The 17,798-nt window shown below is 41.8% G+C and overlaps 1 long non-coding RNA gene across 1 annotated transcript in view; it reads left to right on the top strand.

Annotated features, from left to right (window-relative positions):
* LOC146967813 (uncharacterized) overlaps positions 1-17,798 on the top strand; it is a 47,124-nt gene that overhangs the window by 12,851 nt on the left and 16,475 nt on the right. Inside the window, exon 2 of the long non-coding RNA XR_015034396.1 lies at positions 9,988-10,095. This is a non-coding gene — a long non-coding RNA (uncharacterized LOC146967813). The remainder of the gene's footprint in view (positions 1-9,987; positions 10,096-17,798) is intronic.

Raw genomic sequence — 17,798 nt, 5'->3', positions numbered from 1 at the left:
TCACAGTTACTGTCTCACTACCTATACTGAGAAAATCTTCACTATAGTATACCATGTTTTAAAGGGACAACGAGGAGTTTTGGAAAGCAAAGTGTTTTCACACTACATTTCCCATGAGCCTCCGTGCGCACGGTGAAGTTCGTGGACCGGCACAAGACAGATGAAAGCGAAAAAATTTGCCAAGAATGTTTTTCAGTCAATGGTTTCAATTTCATTGTTCAAGAATGAAAGTCGGACGTTCGTGATGATCAGGTCGTAGCTCTGACCATAATCGGCGATTCGATGGTGTTATTCCCATGACCCATCCGCGAAACCAAAAGTAGGAAATGCTAGGCGAGCTGACCACTAAATAATAATAACAAAATAACGATAAAGACAAAACAATATATTAATCGAAAATGGACCCATTAACAAGTGTGGGTAATGAGATTCATCCACATTAATATGAGACTTTTTTATAACCAAATACAAACTCCTCATTGTCCCTTTAAGCTAGCCAGCCAGAACTAACACCTTAATGATGAGATGTTCAACCTCATTCATTTTCTGTACGGAAAATAAGTGAATCACTTTTCAAAGCATTGTGGGATTCCAGTTGAAGTGGAAGTGACTAGAAATGCAGAAAGAGGAGTTTTAAAAAAAAGCAAAGAAAAATGTCTTCATGCAAATGACTTGAGGGTTATGTAACTTTCCATATTTCACATATTTTACACATAATCTGTTTTTTATTTGACAAGTTGATCCATAAGAAGATATATTTGTGGTTTAAAGAACCAAAAGCCATTTAAAGCAGATATCATCGGCACGGCCGTTTCGGCTAATGCTGTGTTCAAGGCAGGCTTTTGAAACCGTAAGTTACAGCTTCAAGTCACAACTACGACTTGGTAGCGTTCCAGGTAACCCGTAGCTCGTGTTTTTACCGTCCTGTTGTCTGTGAAAGTTCCCTATAACGGCCACTCGTAACTTCCGACCCGTGAACTCGTACCAGATCGAACTGGTATGACTTCACAGGAAGGAAAAACACAAAGTACGAGTTTCCTTGAACGCACCATGAGTTAGCAGCCCCCGCCCTTGTCAGGCATCAATTGGTACTCGTGCTACGTCACCACATTCACGCGCATCCCTTGGCTGCACACACAGCCCTTCATGCCGTTCTCTCCCCTCATTGGATAACACTTGTATCCCACAAGGAAAATTTTCTCCTCGGGTTACAGCAGAGCAGAGTGACGGAGAGACTCGTGTTTAGGCTGAAATACTTCATGTAAGTGATTGCTGACGGAAAATAGGACTATTTAGGACTTATATTAACAAAAACATTCCACTGATATCTGCTTTAACTGTAGTTTTACATCTCCTTCCTCAAGCTTCTCTCAAGCTTAGGTAAAACACTCGGAGAGAAATCAAATGCCACAAGGTTGAATGGTGGGTTTGACTTGTGACATAGCTGAGAGTGGCTTCGTTGTGACATGACAAAGTTACAGAAGTCCTGATGGCTCAATGTCTGAATATAGGCTGTGTAAATTTCTCAGTGGACTGACCATGTTGATACTTGATTTATGATACAGTATTGTTATAAAAACAAGAGCTGCTTTATAATAAAAAATACATGGAAGTCTCACTTTATAAAACATGGCACCTTTAAACTAGTGTAACATTGTGACCACAACTTTCTGATATTCTGACCCTGCTGCATATGCAGTGTCATAAAATCTGTCTTTCCTCACACTCATATCAGTACTACCACTACAACCTGGCATAGTGATGTACCAAACTGTCCAATGTGGATATTATTCATAAAGAAGCTAGAAGCGGAAGCTAGTAACATCAGGGAATGTAATCCAACACCACATAAAGCCCACAGGCTCAGAACTGCAATCTGTAACTATCAAACTGCAGCTAAGGTGGAATATAATAGAAAATCCTTACAAAAAATTACTCTTATTATATTCAATTTCTTTACATCAGTGTAGTTGGAATAGCTATTATTTCCCCCATCTTCATGGATTTGAAGTAAACCCTGAGCTTGGCAATTTGTGAAATGCATTTACACAAGACAGAAAAATTGTAATGGGACACGTCAGTAGTCACGTCCCAGTTTCGTATTTTACGTGCCCTTAAAATTCATTCAACACAACAACACAAAGAGACCCACACAATAAATCATGTTTTCAATTTCTGCGGGTATTACCTGTAACAAGCGACATCTGTCTTTAACAAAGTGTGGAGAGCCACAGAACAAATAATAAATAAGGCAGATTTGCACAGGATTAAAATCATACACGGCCGCTGCAATTACAAAATAATAGCAGGGCTTTTGGCAGGGAGATTTACAGGAGAGTGTATTTTTTGTTCCACTGCTTATGTACGATGCAGGGTAAATAAATGCATGATGGTTTTCATGGCAGTTTTTCCTTAAACACATTTAAAAGTCTGGAGAGTTTCGGTGCCAGGTATCCTGGGCTGGCTTCTGTAGATTAGAGGGGAGCTGGTTATGTCTTCCATATTGTCCTTTTCAAACTGTATGGATTCATTTTGTCCTATAATTGATTGTTGATGCATTTGATTTGAGACAGGCTTGGAATGACGACCTGCAGAAATAAATAAACTTGAATTTCAACAAGCTACTACCGTTGCAGCCAGGGACCTGGAGAAAATATGCATTTAAATCAGTTCCACGCTGAACATATAAACACTATTTAGCATGATTAGATACACCAACCCCAAGGAATGGATGTGGATAACACTCGGCTACAACCACAGAGAATTTGTCCTGTTTTGTCCAAACCATGAACCGCTCAGTGGATGTTTTTCTTCACCCTGATAAGGCCTGATCCTCTCAGAACTGACTTTTACTTGAACATCTAGGTTGGAAATGATCCGGGTCAGTCAGTCAGTCAGTCTTTCTCTGGGAACCCGGCCCAGCGCTCGATCTGAATAACCACCAGTCTGTTTCTGAAGCGGAGAAATAAATAAGCGCCTATCGGAAATTCATGTCTTCCCAGTCGATAAGTTCAAACCTTTTACAGGAAAGCTCTATTTTGCTTCCCACTTGACATCAGTAACCTCTGATTGTGTGTGTTGTGAATGTGTGCGTGTGAGAGGTTGTGTATATTTATTAGACGTGTCCAAACCCCATGGCCCAAGGTTGCTCTTGCTCCAAGACATGAGAAGCATGAACCGAAAACCACAAGAGTTCAGTCACATACACAACAATGCTGACCAAACCAAGAGGAGGACACACCCTGAAAACACATGGAATGCCCCGTGTTTGTGGACGTAGCTTTTTGTAATCCTGATATTGTTCCCGTAATTTTACAGTAATTTGTGTGAATGGTTTGTTTTCCTTCATCAGGAGAAGCCTTTAATTTCTGTCCTTCCTGAAAAACAACATAAAGGAGGGATAACCCTTAAAGGGATAGTTCAACATTTTTGCAAATTGGCCCATTGCCATAATCCCTATAGTCATAGCAGTAGGTTCGTTACCTTTATTTGTCGGTGCAACCTATTTTTAGAACTGCGGAGCTATGCTAAATGGGATTTCTTGGTTTCCCTCATCAAACTCAGCCGTTTTGCATGAATTTACCTCGAAAACGACTCTGTCTCATAACGTTTCGTTATTATCTCCGTGTGGTGAATGTTCAGGTCACAACTTGTCCACCAGAGCGTTTTGGGATTTGGATTGTGTATTTGATGAGTTTGATGAGGGAAACCAAGAAATCCCATGAGCCTCCATAGCGTAGCTCTGAGCAGCTCGCGGCTGGGCTCGGCCGTTCTAAATATAGCTTACACCTGAAGGTAACAAACCTACATTGCTATGACTATAGGGATTATGGCAATGTGACAATTTTTGAACTATCCCTTTAAAAACCACCAGATATAGCTCACTTCACTGTGTGATGTTTTCATATCAGTGCTGCATAACGCTACAATCTGCTTCCACCAATCACCTGATGCCCATTGGAGAAAAACAGAAGCAGGAAATAAACCCTCAGAAATGTGCAACTGTGAGAACTTCAGTGCCTCAAGGATCCAGAAATGGGTTTTTCTCCAGTTATTAAAATAACACTGCATGTGTTGGTCTTGGGTCCCGGTCTAATGAGTCTCAGTCCAAATGTTTTAGGGATCAAAAAGTGGGAGGTTCTTCATGGTGACTGGACAAAAAGTCTAAAGCTGGTTTTATACTTGATGCAAAGGGTTAATGTTCATTCCAGTCCATAGCACTATAGGATCCTTGCTCTCACTCTTTAATTATATTCCCCACTTTTCTGTGCTTGCTCCATAGTCGTATCCCTGTCTGCCACAGTTGTTCTTCATCGTATCTGATGAAGCTCTGCACAGCACAGTTGTCAGCAGGCCCATGTGTTTACTACTAGTTTACACAGGAGTAAACTCATTTTTGTTGGAAAAGCATGAACCAGCACTGCATGTAGCCCATTGTTCTGCCTGAGCTAACAACTACCGTACTCGAGTCAACATTTATGCCTACAAACGGTTTAGTTAAACCAATCTTTCAAATTCAAAAAGATTCATACAAGCTTAATTGTGATTGGAGGAAACAGTCTTTATACACAGCATTTGCTTGAGAAGCCTCTCCTGTAACCCTGCATCAATGTCAAATGCCAACAGGAATCAATGCGATTATACAGTATGTGAAAATGGGCTTTAGGATGTAGTTAAGCTACGTTCAACTACTTCAGCTTTGTTTGTCTCTCTGTGGCAGTGCAGTTGTGACACTGAAAAAAAAAGCCTCACAAAGCAAGTTCAGTTGGAGTTTACAGGATGGACGTCATCACTCATCCAAATTCTATCTTGTCCCTTCACAGACACAGTTTACCATGACTTTGCATCTCTGTGGTCGACTGATGGAGCATTTTTGAGGCCAGCCTTGTAAGTTCAACAACCATGTGCATAAGCATTAGTCCTTAACTTACAATTATACATACAGACATCGTATGATGAATACAGTCATTCTAGCTGCTATTGGCTGTATTAGCATGTAGCAGTTCTTGGCCTTAATGCTAACACCGGCCTCCTAAAATGCATTACAATCTTAACACACCAATTTTCAGCAGGTAATGTTTGTGAGCAAAGACAACAATGTGGAATACCGTCTTTAAAATACCTGCCTTAAAACATGTGGAGCCCAGAGATGTAGTATTTCACAATGTTTTTTTGTTTTTTTTTGTGAAGGAAGTGTTCTACAGTGTCCTAAGTCTGTAAAGAGAGAATAATGGAGTGGGTTATTGTTCTGTATGGCACTAGAACTGAGGGCTGATGGGAATATTGCCAGTTTCAACCCTTGTGGTTCTTGTCACACACTGACTAAGCCCTTATCTTATTATTGTCAGTTTTTTTGTGTTTTTATTTTCTTTTTTATTGCATCTCCCCAGCCAGGACAGAAATGAAGTCCAAGGTCTGTAAAGTTTATATTTCAAAAAAAAGAAAGGTGCATGGACAAAAGACTGTGTGTATAATGAGTGAAACATAGAAAAGCAGAGGTTGAGTAAATGGGCTGTAACCTTCACTGACACTGATATCCGTCAGCAATGTAAAATAAATGGCTCCGGTAATGTCTATTCAACGTTTCTCTTCCTCTCCCCGCTGCATTTTTACCCAGCCAGGAAAACCACATGCGCAGCCTATATGATCTAGCCCATATCTAAAAACAATAAAGGCCAGCCTTTTCGGACCGGAGCGCCAATAGAGCTTTTGAATGGCGGTCAAAAGAGATCATGTTTTGTGTCCCATTTAGCGGTTTGGGAGAGGAAAGACGCTGGCGGAAATCAAAGACGTGTCTTTGTGGAAACAAAGATCATCTGTCTCTCGTCTATTCTCCTCTGACAGGAAAAAGAATGTCTGAGGCTTGTGATTAATGAAATTATGGCGAGGATACAGTAAGTTAGGAAACATGCTTCCACGCACACACACATTGGAGACACACAAACAGAGCCTGGGCACCTGGAGTAGGAGGCATGAATATAATATCCATCACAGTGAGAAAAGATGACACATTTTCGGAGGTGAAATGTTACCTCTCACCAGCCAAGCTCAGCTGTGTATCCTGGGGCATTTATCTTTGGCAGGGAAACACACACACACACACACATGCATACACACACTCACAGGAGCTGGAGGAGCCTCAACTGTCATCAAAGTTGTGGATGGAATCTTAGTTAGTGAGAATAATGGTGTTGTTATTACAGTGAGGTAATGGCAGATGGAACCGATGTCATACTACACACACACACACACACACACACATCCACACACTTTAAGCTTCTATACACCTGTTCACATAGACAGGACACACACTCTCACTCTCACACTCAAACCAAGCGGCGATACACACATAACTTCACGGCTGTCTACACACACAGAGGTTGCAATGGAAATATATAACTTTTTACTGCCACTCACTGTTTTGTGGAACTTCTCTTGAGAACTGAGCGCCTCTACCCCCCCCCCCCCACACACACACACACACACACCCCTGCACCCCTCCAGACCCACTGCCGGTTCTCACTGCTCCGTTCCCCTGCAGGAAACTGAGCCCAGTGTAAATGCGACAGTTGCTGAGCTCCACTCACCGCCGCTGTCAGTGCTCTAGACTTATTTGTGTTGATGTTGGAAGAATTTACGGCTTCAAAACTGCTGCAGAGCCACAGATATTGACACGTGTTGGGCTAAACCTCAGTGGGTGAAGCCAGGGAACCGCAGGGCTCGCTCAGCGGAGGCCGGGGCGCAGAAGACGACGAGGCGATGGAGATGATGTTGAATCCGAAACCATCAGACGGTCAGATAGGTTGATTTACCCTACAGGTATTGGGACGGATGCCTCGATAAATCTGTTCGTGGAGGATGACGTGTGAGGCTGTGTGTTTGGATCGTGTGTGGGTTTCTGTACGTCTTTTCAAGTCCGTTTAGACCCGAGTGCTGACAGGAGTTTGAATCCACCATCCATCTTGCCTCGAAACGCTGAGCCGCAAATTGAGTCGTTGGGACACGTGAAGCCTCGCGAAGGAAACGTGCAATCTCCCCCTAGAACCGAGTAAAATGATGATACTGATATGCATGTCATAACTTTTAATGCTGAGTTGTATAACTTTGTAAGGTAGCTTTCAACAGTGTGTGTGTATTTACTCGGGGAACAGATGGCGACTTGGCCTCGGGCGCTGAACCAGAAAAACAGATGCAACTCTGGTTCACTCTGGATACACCATTACAGCAGGCCGCTAATAATGGAGTTCTAATAACGTCTGTGTGTGTCGGGCCACATATGCACTTGCACATTACACATGCACATACATATATTCATGAATACACACACACACATATGCACGCTAATAGGACAAAATTTAGCAATCTGATGGTCTGGTAACAGTCAAGCAGGCAAAGACGGAGTTAGATGGACAGTTGCATTTATCTTTAATGGTGACCACACACACCCACATGCACGCACACACAGAATTCATAAAGTGATCTATATGCACTTTTCATCAGGTCAAGTGCAGTTAGTACAAATAAAAGGTACATTTCTATCAGCCTGAGATCCTGAAGGCAACATATAGCGTATCTCATGACTTCTCGTTGGCTCCGGCCCCAGGCTGAGAGCTGCTGATTTACTCAGTGGAAGCAAACCTGTGGGACATGTAGCAGTGTGACAGGCTGTAATATTGACACCAGTTGAAGCTCTGCACTGCCATCTTCTGGATTTGCACATGTTGTGATAAGAAACTAATGTAACAGGTCGGTACAAACTATCACAACTCTACATCAAAGCACAACAAGAGCTAAATCATGAGAGGTCATATAAACTTCATACACTTGAATGAATTTCCTGAATCTCTGTAGTTTACTATATTCAGAGTCCTTACTGCACAGGCTCATACTGGTGCTTATGCATCACTGCAGCCTATGGGAAAATATGTAAATGTCCCTAATGCATAAAAAAAAAACATGACTGAAAGAGATGTTGAGAGAGGCTGCAGTCTGATCTTATCCATCACATTAACTGTACAAACATTAAAAGTATTATTCAAAGGCATGCTTAAGTCAGCAAGCTGATCACTCACTGCAGCCCTGTGTGTTCACATACCACTGAAGACGACTGAGAGAAACATACTTGGCAACTTAATTACATATAATGACAAAAAAACAAATGAGGAAACGAAAGCATCTGCATATCTGTGAAAACATAGCCATAAATGGTCACTCGTGGTTTTAGTTGCTTGTGCAGCACAATAGCAGCCAGAGTGTAAAGTGTTTTGTTGTTAATATATCTTGTTAAATGCTGATAAAGCCACTCAAAGCATGAATTTAATCAATTTGGGCACTTGGGCGCTACGGGAAAAAAAACAAAAAAACAACATGCATCACTAGCATGAAAGCCTTGCAGACAGTCGCTAATTTAAACTTCCAGTAGTTATGAAGTGACATTATTCATGGAGTTGTGTTTTAGGCCAGTATCCAAATGTTAAATACTCATTCCATTATGTTCAATCACCAGCATGTTGCGTAATGTGTCTTTTTAAACGGTTTAGTCTGGTCCAGAGCAGCTCATCTAACATGGGTTTAGACCTCATTTGAATGAAAACTGCTGTCTGCCGTGACAAAAAACAATAACATGAAGGGATAGGAAAACCAGAATAAAAAAAAACTGCACTCTTGTCATGGTTCGTCTCTGGTTTCCTGTTTGTGTCCTGTCTTATTGTGAAATTCCCGTGTCTTGTCTTCCTGTGCTCTCCCTCTGATTACCTGATGTGTCTCACCTGTGTCTCGTTTGTCCCTCGTGTATTTAACCTCAGTGTTTTACCAGCCTCCTTTGTTGGCTTGTCCCTAGTCTACCTGTGTGTTCATGTGTCTGTCTTCTTGGACAGACTGCCAGTCAATCACAGAGATACAGACAACCATTCAACTTTGATATTCATTTGTTATCTCGCTCTCGTAATTGTTTTTCATTTAGTGTACGTAAGAAACTGGCCACTCAACTTATACTCCCAATCATCGATTACTGTGATGTTATATATCAAAATGCTCTTAAATCTGACTTGCTTCACTTAACATACTGTAGCCTCCAATAGACTCTGTAGATGTGTCCTTGGATGCCCTTTTCTCACCCATTACTGCACAATGTATACCAATCATTGAATATGAGAAGATACATGCACTGGTTACACCTGATATAGGCTACAAATGCATTTACTTTATTACCCATCCTATCTACAGCAGTATCTTACACCATATACATCAAGTTATCATATCAGACATTCTTCTCAGCTCTATCTTTCTGTTCCTAATGTCAATAAATCATTTGGTAGAAGATCTTTGCACCGGTAGATTGGATTAACCTTCCTGCTAATATCAGATCCAGTTCCTCTTTTGTATCTTCAAGCATGCACTGTCTTCTCACCTTATGTGACCTGCTGCTGTTTTCATTGAAGCTGCATGCTCTTTTTGATTTGGTCAACTGATAGTAATCATTACCGTTATCTCAGTCTCACTGTTAGCCATTGTGGCCTTCTTACGGTTGTATTGTTCCACTGTTGTTATGTTGTGCTGTGAGGGGACAGTGCTAACTACTACACCACTGTTCCCCTGTAAGTTCAAATACACCCAAGACACACTGTCAGTGACTTATCCTGGGGTCATTGGGCATTCTGGGTCTTTCAACATCAGACCATTGTTCATGTGACCCAGCCAGTGTTGTTATAGGGGTCTGTGATTATGAAGCTCATGTGGCTCTCTGCTTGATCCACAGCCATCTTGACGCCCTCTCAGGGGCATCAGTGATCTTCCTGATGGATCTCCTCCTGCACGATCCTCTAATTCCCAGCAGCTTGAGTAGCTTGGAGAATGACAAGCTTGCAAATCCAATCCTCTGCACCCAGCCTCAGTGGGGTTGCTCTGGGGTTGGGACAGTATTCACATGCCATCCCCTCATACTTGATCTTCTTCCTCTCAGATGCTTCCTGCATCCTTTCTTCCCAGGGTACAGTCAACTCCAGAAGAACCACTTAACCTTGTTGACCAGTCTGACCATGGCCAATGCAAAGGACTCTGGGAATCTGAACCCTCTGAGGAGAGCTGATGGTTCAGGTAGGTTTGAAGTGACTCCTTTCACATTTTCATGTTGTTGTTACATAATATAGTATAAAACTACAGGCCCTTTATGCTTAGTTACACTAAAGTCCATGTCTGCATTAGCCAAAGTGCTTTTGTTGCCTGAACCCAACCACATGCAAGACTCATGGGATATGAAGCCCACTGTCCATTGCCAACATTTCTTTGAAAACATACTGAATACCCTGTATATAAGTCTAATTATTGCAGATAGATCCACATTTATATACCACTTTTAGCAGGACTTCACTGTCTTTCATCCAAGTTCCTCTCCTGGGTTGGATTTATAGAGACTGAGGTCAAGTCTCATAAATGATTCACAACATGCTGAAAAGATTCCTTGTAGCCTTAAATTTGCCAAAAGGAAAAGCAACAGGAACGGCCATAGACACAAAATAACAGGTGGAGACAATTTGAGTCCGTCGGGTCAAAAACGCATTATGCACACAGAATTCTATACTTGCATGCGTGCATCCATCCTTGATTCGAGCTCCAGTCCACCTTGTAACAATCTGTGCATGCTGTGCATCAAATCGTCCATTCCAAGTGGTGATTGAAACAAGATGGACATCGCACCGGGAGGATGATTTGTAAAATACATGGCAACAAATTATTTACAGGGATCTGTGCCACCCAAAAACACGTTTACTGGGGAGAGAAGCTCGAGGTTTTACTGGCATGAATAAGACTTTTATGAGATGTGATGGACAGATACAGAGCTGAGATTTATGGCTCTGGCATGGCCGGCTTGTCTACAGGGATACATTAAAGAAAAGATGGGAAGAAGAGATAAATGAGGATGAAGAGTAAAGGGTTGAAGGGGAGGAAGAGAGGAAGGAGAGTGCAAAACTAGGGCAGGAGAGACAAAAGAGAAAAGAGTGCTGTGGGGATACTTGGATTCCTTTCATTCACTGCTATTATCTTAATGTCAAATGAAAGAGCAGAGAGGGCAGCGAGGAGCGGTCACGGTACATTCCTCTGCAGAGTAGAAACACTGTCAACATCTTCCATTTGTCCTTGATCAGTTGACACTGATGCTGCTGTTGGACCTCGCACCGAAACACATCCCACATATTACATTTCCACATTCTGCACTCGGATATTATTGGACCCTTGTTCTTTACTCTCTATTACACATCTCGGGCCGCGATCACAAGGAATGTGGACATCCATCCGTTTTAAGGGGAAGTGGGAAGCACATTGAATTTTTTTTATTTTTTATAGCTTCAAGTAAACATGTCTGGAGCAGAGCTGCTGTAAAAGGAGAAATGATCTAATTGGCTTTGTTAGACCTCAGTGGGTGAAGACAGACAGATAAAAAAGAATCAGGTCAGCCAGAAATTTCACAACAAATGGAAAAATGAAAGTAAATTATCTGATAATCTTCTGACTAATCTAATGATTATCATCCCTCTTCCATCAATTAATTAAAAAAATAACTACTACCATATTGAGAACAGTGATAGCACATCATTTTTCAACATAACGGTCAGCTTATACAAAAGTGGTGGAGTGAGTTGTAAGGTTTTATTTTTTATTTTTAATCACATAAAGAAGTCTCCAACACCTGTGTCTGGAGAGCAACAGGATTAACTGTAAACTTCTGCCATTAAATCAATAATGGAGGGAGGATACAACTTGACACTTGAATAGGTCTTCTTTCATATAAGCATTGATTAGTGCAGATTAGAGTACAATGTCTTTACTGTATTACATGAAGATATGACAAAGGTTCTGTACATTTGGGTCCTTTTTGAAGTATCCAAATTTATTTATTTGCTTATCTTTTTTACAGGGACAGAGCATATTAAAGAAGGAAAAAAAACATTTTTGCAAATATGCTAGATTTAGTCAAAAGGTTTCCATCTGTTGTCTGTAGGATGAAACAACATCTTTATTCAAATAATTTATGTTCGTTAATTGATCTGAATCTCTGTTACTACTGTACAACAAAAACTCTTTGCTGTGGTTTTTGTTTGTTTGCCACTAATGCAGTGGCTGCTTCTTGGATCTCTGTATGATTTGTGATACTTATGCACAAGATGGAGGCTCTGCAAAAGAAGGAAAAAGAATATGCCAACTCTGTAAAACACTTCCTGGCACCTTCAGGATGTGGTTGGTCACCATGAGACCAGAGCTCCTTCTTTGTCGGTTAGGATTTCACGCTTCAAAATGTTGCTGATCTGTGGTTCCTGCACAGTGAGGTGGTTTCTGCCTCTGGAGCGGCTCGGGGTCTTGGACAACATTTTCTTAAAGCAAAAATCTCAAGCTGTGAGCGTTAATGGGGCCTTGGGGGGGGGAGAGGTCTGCGATGGGGAACAGGGCCTTTGAGAGAGTGGGAGGGGGGGAGGCGGGCTGAAGGAGGGTAGGACAGAGAACGCAGGGCTTGTAAAACTTGTCTGAGGTTGATGCGGTCTCGCTGCGTTTCACAGAGGCTGATGTTAACTGCTGCAGCGAGGTGGAGGGTCCAAGCTGAGTGTGTTTATCCTGGACGGGGGAGGCAGCAGTGTGCACGAGGAGAGGGAGATGCCTCTGGATGATCCGGGCTCTGGGTGCAGATGGGTGGGCTTTACAGTACGTGTGAGAGTTATACTGAATGGGTTTGACCGCATATGTTCGTGAGGCAGATGCTCAAACTGCCCAACTGACAGAAAGATTATTTCCTTCACATCCATAAGGGACGTTCACATAGGAAGTAACTCAACTCCTGCACAATAAAATCCATCATTTACTGCGTCCTCTGTGTTGTACATGAACACGTTTTCTTCATTCATCTCAGCTGGATACAAACCCGAAGCAACTGCTAGAGCCTGAACTTGTTGAGGGACGCCGGTAAAAGAGCAGACATCTTTGTTCGAAGGCTTACGCAGCTCAGGATAACACACAGTTGTGTATGTCGATCCTCCTACTGTAAAACAACAATCCTCACTTTGATTTATTTCCCTGTCACTTTCTCATGCATATCTGGGTGGCGCATTACATCAGGACTCGAACCATAAAGTTTCAATGGAGCGTGCTTCATTCGACAGCAGCATTTGGTCCATTAACAGAGCCCAGGCCAGTGTCCCTTCACGGGACGGGCCTGTGTGGAGATTCCTGATTTCCTATGGAGAATCAACTTTCTAATCCCGCACTTGACTGAAATGTTTTACCAAGGGCCACGTTAGCCAGCAGAGGCTTGAGTGGTCTGTCATTACGTGTGTGTTTTATTATCGTAATTGCCCAGCGTGAGTTGGCGTTTGCTCTTATAGCAAGCTCAGTGCTTTTCTGCATACCAGATCAGCTCTAGTATTAAAACCAATACTCAACCCAGTTGGTGACTAACCAACTTCAGTGACAGAGGTGGGCAAAAGGTCATTTCTTCCCAGTAAACATCGAGTTTGTTGGTTGACAAATGTAGCAGCTAGCAGCTTGCTAGTTTATTACCCTTTCTCAGCCTCTTGAAAGTACCTTACAGTGCAAAGGTTAGATTTTAAAGGGGAACTATGCAAGTCCGGGCGCTTTTCCATTGTTTTTCTATAACCCTCCTCCCAGCCATGTGCATTTGTTTTCAACAAAGCTGGCGAGAAATCAATCCATGGAGCGGTGGATAGTGTTATGTATATCATATACACGTTATAATGCATATTTGTGTAGGCTTATCGGTCATAAACCAGAGATTATGGGTTACGGGGCAAGTTTGCATTGTTGTATGTTTCACTTTTAAAGTTTCAAAACACCTTATATGATGAGGGCAAATGATGAATTTAGGTGGGAGCAGTACAGAGCTGGACTAGTCTTATAGAGACTACCAGTATTCAAGACCAGCCCCACAGTGGAGGTAAACGTCTTTTCAACCTGTAACCCCACGTTCATGTTCTGGCCTACTACTGTTAACAGATATGCTAACATTTGGGGGGTTACATTAAAGGAGAAAAACACGATATTTCATAATTTCCTTAAAGTTTTGCTCTTGTATTCAAGGGTTTGGACAGAAAGAAAAAAACAAAACACTCTGCAGTGTCATGCAAAGCACTTTCACTTTCAGCTTAATGGTTATGACTGAATCACTCAGCAGACGGAAACAGGAAAGAAAGTGACTGAAAAAGAATAATGAAAAATCAAAAGACATTAATACTTATAATTCCTAGATTTGTGTTTCTTACACTGTCCATGTTCCTGTGTGATTTTAGTTTTTGGCAACACTGAACTCCATCTTTTCATGTAAGTCTCATTAAGGCTTTTGGAAAAATGACTTTATTTGTCGCACAATACCTCATCCTTCTGGTCTTATCATCACTGTAAAGGGATCCGGGGAAATTTAAGTCCCATCACTCCTCTGGTAATGTCTGTTACAACTAAAATGCCTCCCTTATTGTAAGTCCATAACCAGGATTTTTGGCCTTGAACCATAGAGAACATCGGTCCCGGGCCTAACCTCCGCTGTGGGGAGACTGAAACTTTTTCCTTTTGGCCGTTTGATCCTCAGCACAGATGGTTTTCTTCAGGAAAAGGTGCTGAGTGAGAGATGAAAAACCAGATTTATGATATCAAAAGAATACGGACCGTTCGCGTTGTCCTGCCAGGAACGGCTTGAGCTAACAGAGGAATGAGCAAACCAAAGGATTCGACCTAGAGGTGGGGATAATTGTTTTTGTATAGAGACCTGAGCCATAATCACATATGAAATGTCTTTTATGCAATTGCACAGACTTAAAATTTTGCAAATGCTGAAATAATATAGTCCAAAATATGTAGTTTATTTGTAGCATATGGTAATGATAATGATATATCATAACTATACTTTATATAAAATTCTAAAACAAAATCTTTATCTTTCATGGATGTTTCATGGTTTTGGATGGTCAACAGGCCAAACTAATCAGCTTATGCACCATAACGATGACTGGGTTATGTCTCGGAGAGTCAGCCCAGTCTTGAGGGTCCAAACCAAACAGCGCTAGTGATGGATCTTGGATTGGACCTGGACTTTTTTCCCTATTCACTTGATTTATTATGATATAATTTCTTCACATGGCATTCTGCTCATATCCTGACACTCAACTCAATTATTTATTTCCTTTTTCTTAAACTTGCATCTGGACTTCATGTCTGGCAGTGATGGGCTGTCTGACAGCTCAACACTTAGAGATCAAACCAGTCAAGAAGTCCTTCTCATGCCACCATTTCAAGACCGAGTCTGATGTCATTGTGCCACTTTCCAAAATTTCTTCAACAATATTGGTTTGATTATAGATTATTGTGTGATACTCTCTGATCAGATCTTTTAACCAATCCTACTCAGGATGAAGTCCAGATGCTGATGCTCGGGTCATCTTTACATCAAATTAGTCCACAGCACTATGGGTGGACTTGCTATGCAGGCAATTACTGTGTAAGGCCCATGCAAAAATGTGTCTTTGTGGAAAGTTCGCTATTTTGTAACTCTTAGCTAGTTTTCAAACAAGCAATAATACCTAAGCCAACTAGCTAGCAATGCCACTGCAGTAACATAGCCCAGAAGTTTTAGACAGTTATATCATACTAGATTCAAATGACACTAATACTGTTTTTATGTTTTTGTGTTTGTGAAAAGTCTTTCAAATTCTATTTAACAGAATCACAAAATGTCAAATAACATTGGAACAATGTTAACCTGCTAATGTTCGTTCTATTATTTGGTTCAGTCAGCTACACAAGAGATGACAAACCTCCACACCAGTTGCAAACTATTTTAGGGCTGAAAGTTTTCTCTCTCCCTTTTCTTTTTTTTTTTTTTGGACAGACACACCTGTGGCCTATTATTATCTACAGTAAAAATAATCATTTAGCAAGTCAGTTAGTTAGCTTGTTACTTAACGAACATCAACAACAATAGAGGTCAAAGGAAATAATCAAATTACTATTGTAGATAATGAAAGGCTGTGAATGACATTGAGCCTAACAATTTTTTGTATTTATTTTGTATTGCCAACTAAGATCATAATTTTTGAGTGTGAGAAGCTCGTGTGGTGCCAGAGTGTCCCAGGACATGGAAACACATTGTGATTGCGACGGTCTCGCAACCGCAGCAATCAAGAGCTTTCAGCTTTATTTGGAGATTCTCAGCTGTCAGCAGACTTTTGATGCGGTGTGTAACTCCCAGATGTAAGTGGGTGTAACCACGTGTTAAGTAGGGTGTTACTGAGAAAGAGCAAATGCCATTAGACACGTTCCTATCACCTTTTCCTTGTTAGGTGAATCCAGTCGGTAGATCTCGAAGTTCCTGTGGGTGGATCGGGGTATTTATTTCACAGAGAGCAGAAAAGCTGTAAATCTCATCTAAGGAAGAATCACAAAACAGAAACTTTATCACGTCATGGTGATTTGGTGCCGCAAGGAGGCGAGCATACCGGAACTCACCATTTAGTGTTTAAATATTATATCTCTTTCACCTTTCTGACAAATTAGGGATACGATTCCTGTCATCAAAATGAGTAAATCTTTCACAATCTATTCCACCCCATGGACTGAGACAACCACAGCTCTGGCTCCGGTTCAGGGCTCCATGCTCCTTGTTGTTTTGCTTTCCTAAAGCGGTGGAGATGTTTGATGAGGATTTCCGTTGAAAGAGCTGTTGAATTTCTCCCCTGTGAGTTGGGCGGCGTCCCCCTGGGGCGACCTCCCACACTGAACGTTGTTGACACATTATGAAATATTCCCCCTGATCCCTTCACTTTCCCTTCAACTGCAGTCTGTGTTTATGTGAATATGCACCCACTTGCTCCTTCACCCTCCATCCATCTATTCGACATGAACTTTTATTCTCTTTTGACCATTTCCTTTTCATTGACGTCCCCTCAATTACCTTTTCAATCTCCGCTGCCTTTTCAACTCCCTCAGAAACCTGGAATTCTTTGGCTTGGTGCTCCCTTAAAATGAGCAATTACCATTGTTTTCATTTTTAAATATCGACTCATTTTGGTCAGGATACAATTATAATTAGGATATCCTTTGGCACTCGCCAGTAATAAGTCAGATGTGATGATTTCCCCTTCACGTTTCAAACAGGGCTGGGAGGCTTTTTCCGAGCCCAGAGTTTGTGTCAGTGTGGATGTTTGGCATCGCAGCCATGGTGATGGATTTGAGGCCCTTCTCAAAAACAACATGGCTTACCTCTAATCGTGGCAGTCCACTTTACACATTAGCACAATCAATTTAATTGGGGAAATAGCTGGACGAGAGGTGACATCAAAGACGCAGGCAAGCGGCCCGACGCATGCAATCACCCAGCATCCATCGCTGCTTCTGGACAGGGATGTGCGTCACGGTGGCTGCAGTGGAAAATGTGAATCGTTCACAATGCCTTGTAATGTAGAGCGAGGTCTTTGAGGCCTGCCAAGCTGCATCACCGTGCCCATTTGTCTTGGTGGTGTTTTTCATGTTACTTTGGGGGTCATGGAGCTCCGGCATGTGGCTCCACATCAGGAGCAGAGATGTTTATCCACATCCATGTGTTTTGGACGCGGTATGAAACAATATGCAGCCCTTATGGTTTTAAGAGCCAGATTCTCTTGTGTCACATTTTCCCTGCTTACATCCAGGTTAGGACGAGGTCAGACCGGACCCCGGCTTTGACTTTCCAATTATTGTATAACGCTGTCCTTTGTAAATCTATACAATACACACACTGCCATGTAACACTAGTCCAAGAGCGGGAA

The sequence above is a fragment of the Trachurus japonicus genome, chromosome 19, assembly GCF_045865225.1.
Source record: "Trachurus japonicus isolate A0001 chromosome 19, Traja_1.0".
NCBI lineage: Eukaryota > Metazoa > Chordata > Actinopteri > Carangiformes > Carangidae > Trachurus > Trachurus japonicus.
This window is presented reverse-complemented; position numbering and strand designations above follow the sequence as displayed.